Consider the following 7,007-nt stretch of genomic DNA (forward strand, 5'->3'; position numbering starts at 1 on the left):
CCTCTCTCTCTCTCTCTCTCTCTCTCTCTCTCTCTCTCTCTCTCTCTCTCAAATAAATAAAAATAAAAATTAAAAAAAAGAAATTAGATTGCTTTGCCAGGGAGATGGTTCAGTGGAATAAGCGCTTCCCTGGCAAGCTCAAGGGCCTGAATTCAATCCCCAGTTCTCCAAAAGAAAAGAAAAGAAATTAGATTGCTTTTACACAAAATATAACTTTTGTTGCATATAATTTTTTAGCATTGATTTTTTTTTTTTTTTTTTTTTTTTTCTTATTCTATTTTATGGTGAAGTGCCACAGATTGGCCACTTCAGAAGTTTGTTGGGCCAGCTAGATAGCTAGATAGCTCAGCAAACTAAAGCATCTGCTTAGGCAGAGGCAGGGACCAAGGGATGGGGATTGGATCCCAGCCTGCCTTGCTAGCCCCTCCCCTAGTGTGCAATGAGACAGCGAGATTGAGCACTTGGGAAGCTGAAAACAGGATCACTACCAGTCCAATCTGTGTAATGAGACCCTGTACTAAATAGATTTAAAAAAAGTAGGGGCCAGGGAGGTGGCTGAGTAGAATTAAGCTCTAGCCTGGCAAGGGCAAGGACATGAGTTCAATCCCCAGTTATGCCAAAAAAAGAAAAAAATCATAGTTTGTCATCTGATTTTATATTAAAATAAACTGTGTACCCCAGTTTCTTTGCCCTTCTTAACTTCCAGAGGATTTTTGTTGGTAGATTAGTGTGTACACTCCTGTTTCGTGACTTTAATAGTCCTTTTGTAGTCCTGAGGTGTTGCTATTGTAAGCATGCTCTTGTGTACTATATAATGATTGGGAAGTTGAACTGGTTGTTGGTTTTTTAATTAAGCACTTTATGTTCAGTTAGTTTTGTAGGTTTTTTTTTTTTTTTTTTTTAATATTGTCTAATTAACCATTTCAGGTTTTTTTTAAATGACCCAGTTTCACACAACAAATCTGGTTGAATTATTAGAAATAACTGGCTGAATTCAGGCTCCTGCTTCTGTCAGCAAATGATACACACAAAAAAGAGAAAAACCTGTTTTAAGTGAATTTGATGAGGGTCAAGGTTGTAACTCTGCAGCATAAGCGTGTGCTGGGCAAGCTCATTGTCCCGAGTTCGATCCCAGTACCCAAAAAAAAAAAAAAGATTCCATTTCATGAACTTGAGTAGAAATCAGGTAATTGTTTTCTCTTAGTCTTTTGTAGTGGCAGCATTATAGATTTGTTCCAATTGGTCAGGGAAAACTTAAGTTATGGTCTCTGTGGTTGACCCTACAGTTACTGCTAGGTTTTTATAACTATATTTACCTTTTCTGTGTGCCTGTGAGGCTTTTAATGTGATGTCTGAATTGGGAAACAGATATGACTGTCTTAGGTGCAGCTGTATCAGATCTACCATGAGTTCCCCGAGTGGGACCTGTCATTAGTTATTTTTGTTGCAGTGTTCAATAAAACTTTATTCTTTGGTTGCTATGCTGCAGTTAAAATGAGAACTTGGGTCAATTTGGTCTTGCAGATTGGGAAAAAGTAACTATTTCCCAATAGTTTTTTATTCTGTCGCTTCAGTGAAGTTAGATCATAAGTTTGAGCTAGATAAGTGGAGTAAATATAGCATTGTTTTATTGTCCATCAACTTTTTAGATGTATGAGTAACAATTTGTCATGTGACAATAATAAGTAAATTTTTAATGTTTGGGTTTTTTAACTTTTCTCTTATTTTGTTTTAGCAAAAAATGGGAAAGAAACAAAATGGAAAAAGTAAAAAAGTTGAGGAAGCAGAACCTGAAGAGTTTGTGGTAGAGAAAGTACTGGACCGACGTGTAGTGAATGGGAAGGTGGAGTATTTTCTGAAGTGGAAGGGATTTACAGAGTAAGAGACTTTGGAGTTGCTTGTATTTTTAATTGCACTTAAGTGGACTTAAAATTTTTTTTTAGCCTAGATCTTTTGTCAATTATCCAATGAGTACATTTAAAGAAATTTTTAATTCTAAATATATCTTGTCTTGAGGTTTATAGTCTAGTTTATTACCCTGGAAAGACTAGTTTTTTATGTGTTGCATATTAATGTACTTAGATATTGTGTTAAGTAGACTATATAATTTACATTGCTTTTCTATGAATAGAAGGTATTTAAAAAATTGAAGGTATACAATATAGACTAGTGTATCTTAAAACAGACCTTGGTAATAATCTAGGTCATTGGAAGCATGCATGCCACAGTGGGCTGTTTGTATATCATTGAAAGTGCTAAATGGTTCACCACCGAAATAGTAGGTTCTTAAACTAAGCTTACAATATCTTGAATCTGCTTAGGTGGAGCTTGGGCATTTTTTAAATCCTCTGATTCCTGATATTACTTGTTATGAGTGGATCACACTTTTTTTTTTTTTTTTTTTTTTTTTAATTTTTGGCACTGGGACCTTGAGCTAGTTAGGCAAGAACTGTGCTGTGCTGAGCTACATGTCTCACACATGATCTTTTTTATAATGATGGCTGTTCTTCAGATACCTCAAACATAGAGATTGTATTCCTTAGCACTTGTGCTTATTATGCCAATCTGCTTGTATTCTACTTTACATCGCAAAAACAGTTCAGTAATCAATAATTGAAAAATGGATCAGTAATTTCCTGAGTAGGGTAGAGATAGGCATATGATAAATGATCAAGTTTCAAATATCTATTACCTCCAGCTTCCCCCTGTTTACATTTAAAGCTTCCTACATAGCAGTTTGGAAATTATTTGTTAAAAGGTTTAGAAATTGTCTGTTGAAAATACCTTTCAATATCCTTAGCTGAGCATAACTTACGTGTCATAAGTTTCTTGCAGGTAGCAGAACCAACTGGGGTAAGTCTGTATACTCAGTTCACCAGAATTGGTTACCTTCAAATGGTAGGAACTTTTTACTAGAATCTCATCAGACGTTAAAAGCTGTCTCCATTCTTTACCCATTAATCCATTTGGAAAGAAATGGACTTGTCTATTCCCCAAACCAAAGGCCATTAGTATGATTGAGAACCTGTCTTGTCCAGTATAGTGTAGTAGTGCAAGCCTGTGGTTTGCTTGCTGCAGCACACTATTTGTATCATTGAAAGCTCTGAAAACTTCACCATCACTGGGAGGGCATAGTAAGTAATGTAGAAACCTGTACTGAAAATAACATTACATTAGTGACTTACACTCCCCCCTTCACCCAGTCATTTTAGATTTCTGAATTTTGGAGTCTTGAGATGCAAGAGTGCTACATACTAATAGCACCATTTAGTTTTATAAAGGCTTCAGACTAAACCACAGAATGTTTACAAGGCTATCACTAGTGTGGTCATAAGATCACATTTGTTCATTGATAACTTATTTCCTTCACAGCCCTTCTGGAAATGCTGATCTCACCTTAGATGTGTCAGGTTGGAATTCTTTTCCCCCTTTTTAACATCATATATAACTTACAGGCTTTGTGAGTTGTCTCTTTTTACAACATCTCTGCAAATGTAGTATAAAAGCAGCAATAGGTAATGCATTAAACAAATGAGCATGACTTTCTAGGAATATTTTATGGCCATTTTGTATTATTTTTAAATTCTACCCCAATCTTTAAAAATATAAGGAATATTTTAGCTTGTAAGCTCTACAGAAGGCTATCTAGATTTGGCTTTTGATTTCCCAACCCCTTTCTTTATATCAATTCCACATTTGAGCACTTTGCAGAAAAAAATTATTTGATGTTTCAAAGTGCCACTAAAACACTAGTAACTATCAGATGTGTTGAGTAACAGGGCCAGGAGGACTGACTGCCACTACTAGTTCAAGGCTATCATAAACTACATAGCAAGACCTCAGAATACACACACTATTAGTAAGTGGAGCCAGGGAGATGGTTTAGTAGAATAAGCACTTCCCTGGCAAGCTCAAGGGCCTGAGTTCAATCCCCGGTTCTGCCTAAAAAAAGAGGGCTGGGGAGATGGCTCAGTAGAATAAGTGCTTCCCTGGCAAGTGCAAGGGCCTGACTTCAACCCCCGGTTCCACCAAAAGAAAAAAAAAAAAGTAAGTGAATGTAGAACTTGGAAAAATAAGCTTCAGTTACTCTTTGAGTCACATCCACTTAACCTTGGGAGTAGAATAGAGCATTGTCCATTTCGAACTTTAAAGCAAGTAATACAAAAGCAAATCTAGACGGATCCTCTCAAAAGAATTCCTGGGTAGGGAAGGAATAACCATTATCTGTAATACAGAAAACTTTTTCCCCAGATACCTGTAAATCTAGAGGATGGTCATGAGTCACATTTAATTGAATCAATATTTTTTACTGAATACAGTGCTGACAATACATGGGAACCTGAAGAAAATTTAGATTGTCCAGAGTTAATTGAAGCATTTCTTAATTCGCAAAAAGCTGGTAAAGAAAAAGATGGTACAAAAAGAAAATCTTTATCTGACAGTGAATCTGATGACAGCAAGTCAAAGAAAAAAAGAGATGCTGTAAGTATGAAACATTGCCTACTAGACCAGCTTATTGTAAAAAGTTTTGACTTTTCTAAAGACTTAAGATTCATATAATTTTCAAATAACACTAAGAAGCCCTTTATAAATTGGGAATATTTAGGTTAAAAAGGATAGGCATGAGTTAGCATACAAATGTGCAGTGCAGTATGCCACTTATAATACACCACTAGTGCTATTTTTAATAGATTGATGGATGTGATCCCCCTCAGATCACTTAGCTTTGATCTAAAGTTAGCAGCCTTAAATACAAATAATACATACAGGATCACTTAGGTGGTTTGGTTTGGTTTTTTCACTACATTGAAAGCGGTCCAGATGGCAGGTCTTGGTGTAGTTCTTTAGTGGCAACTGACTCCCAGAAAAGTTGTTTTCCCTTTTTTTTTTTTTTTTTTCTTTTTTTTTAAAGTACTTTATATATGTGATCTGTGTACCAGGTTTGGTCTGTACACCTGTAACCCTGCTCAGGCAGGAGTATCTCAATGAATTCAAGGCCAGCCTGGACTTAATACAACACAAAAAATAACCCCTAAACATTTTTAGACATTTTTTATCTGTATAGATATGCTAGCCCCTGCCCCGGGGCACACTGAGACAGCAGTTGAGACTGGGCATGGTGGCGCTTGGGAGGCTGAAGATAGGAGGATCACTACAGGTCTGATCTGTGTAGTGAGACCTTGTAGACCCTGTACTAAATACATAAAAATATATAGATACGATTGGTGTTGCCAAACAGGTTTTAATTCTTAGTCTATAATTTTTAATAACTAGTTTATTGGCATAAATTGAAATATTTGAGTAACTCACTACCCATGTGCTTTGATTCAGTCTTTGCCTCACTGTCTGGACAAATAAGGTAACTTCCGATCTTGACTTTTAAGGGTTTTTTTTTTGCCTTGCCTGGCCTGGTATGATAATTTAGTAAAAGGTCTTCGTGCTCAGTTGGTTTCTTGGCTCATACACTAAGCCTGTAATACAGATTATAGTTGACAGTCCATTATGTTTTCATGACAATTCTGTTTAGGTTATAGATATCCCAGTTTATAGATGGGGTGAGAAAACGAGTTGTTGATTACAAATTTGATTTTGAAACTAAATCATGTAAGTATTTCATTTAAAGTTTTTACTGTGGAGCCAGGGAGATAGCTCAGCTTCTAAGCACCTGCCTCGCAAGCACAAGGACCCAGGTTCAATCCCCTGTACCGCATGCTGGCCCCACTGAGTCCAGGCATGGTGGCACATACATGCCTGTAATCCCCGCACTTGGGAGGCTGAAACAGGAGAATCACTATGAGTCTGAGCTATGTAGCGAGACCGTGTACCAAATACATAAATTAAAAGGAGAAAAAATAAAATTTTTCTATGTTTATGTTGGTTATTAAAAGATATGTGGATAATTCAGGCTTACTTGCTAAAAGTGATTTGAAATACTAAGTTTTAGTGAGCATGTAAGTATTATCACCAGGAATAAAGGAATTGGTTTCTTCTGTATCCCATGTACTGTTTTGCTGTAATATCTTCTGATTATGATGTGTTCACAATGTCAAGTGCAGACCCTTAACAGTAGTTTTCTGTTTCAATATTGGAAGACTTTGATGGAAGTTTTATTTAATCACTTTCCTTCTTCTAAATAGGCTGACAAACCTAGAGGTTTTGCTAGAGGTCTTGATCCTGAACGAATAATTGGCGCCACAGATAGTAGTGGAGAATTGATGTTTCTCATGAAATGGTAAGTGCTTAGGTGATTAGGTTTCTTACTGAGAAATAGGTAATTTATGTACAAACTGGGTTTTCTTTTTTCGTGGTACCAGGGATTGAACTCAGTACCCTGCACTTGCCAGGCAAGCACTTATTCTACTGTGCCGCCTCCCCAGGCCCAGAATTTTTTTTTTTTTGGGGGGGGGTTGGGCAGAACCGGGGATTGAACTCAGGCCCTTGCGCTTGCCAGGGAAACACTTATTCCACTGAGACATCTCCCTGGCCCCAGGTTTCTTGTTTTGTTTAGTTTTGTTTTGTTTTTGGCAGAACCAGGGATTGAACTTAGGCCTTTGCGCTTGCCAGGCAAGTGCTTATTCTACTGAGCCATCTCAGTCCCCTAGATGATTAGGTTTTAAAGCAAAAATAAATATTTTCTTAAAAATTTGTAACACCATATCTAGGAAGAGTTTTATAACTTCCATCATTGAAGGTAGAGGATAGTTATTTGTTGAAAGGAAAATTACTGTTTCAGTAATAGTTTTAAAAGTGCTGAACAGCAAACCATGACCTGTTTTTAAAAACAAAGTCAAAAGAATAATTCTCAATTTACAAACAATTCAAACTTTTAATTGAATTTTTTCTTCACAATAGGAAAGATTCAGATGAGGCTGACTTGGTGCTGGCAAAAGAGGCAAATATGAAATGTCCTCAAATCGTCATTGCTTTTTATGAAGAGAGGCTAACTTGGCATTCTTGTCCAGAAGATGAAGCTCAATAACTTACATCATTTTTATATATATTTATAT

General features: G+C 36.5%; 2 long non-coding RNA genes across 3 annotated transcripts in view; both read left to right on the forward strand.

Moving 5' to 3' along the window:
• The window catches only part of LOC111815370, a 6,283-nt gene extending 1,928 nt beyond the window's left edge, over positions 1–4,355 (forward strand). For both annotated transcript variants that reach the window (XR_002820073.1, XR_002820072.1), the window contains 2 exons: positions 1,736–1,878; positions 4,320–4,355. This is a non-coding gene — a long non-coding RNA (uncharacterized LOC111815370). The remainder of the gene's footprint in view (positions 1–1,735; positions 1,879–4,319) is intronic.
• An 87-nt stretch (positions 4,356–4,442) lies between these two features.
• LOC111815368 lies at positions 4,443–6,896 on the forward strand. The gene is made up of 3 exons (XR_002820071.1): positions 4,443–4,482; positions 6,138–6,232; positions 6,853–6,896. It is a non-coding gene; the product is annotated as an uncharacterized LOC111815368 (long non-coding RNA).
• The last annotated feature ends 111 nt before the right edge of the window (positions 6,897–7,007 follow it).

This window comes from Octodon degus, unplaced genomic scaffold (assembly GCF_000260255.1).
Source record: "Octodon degus isolate 3935 unplaced genomic scaffold, OctDeg1.0 scaffold00015, whole genome shotgun sequence".
Lineage (NCBI taxonomy): Eukaryota > Metazoa > Chordata > Mammalia > Rodentia > Octodontidae > Octodon > Octodon degus.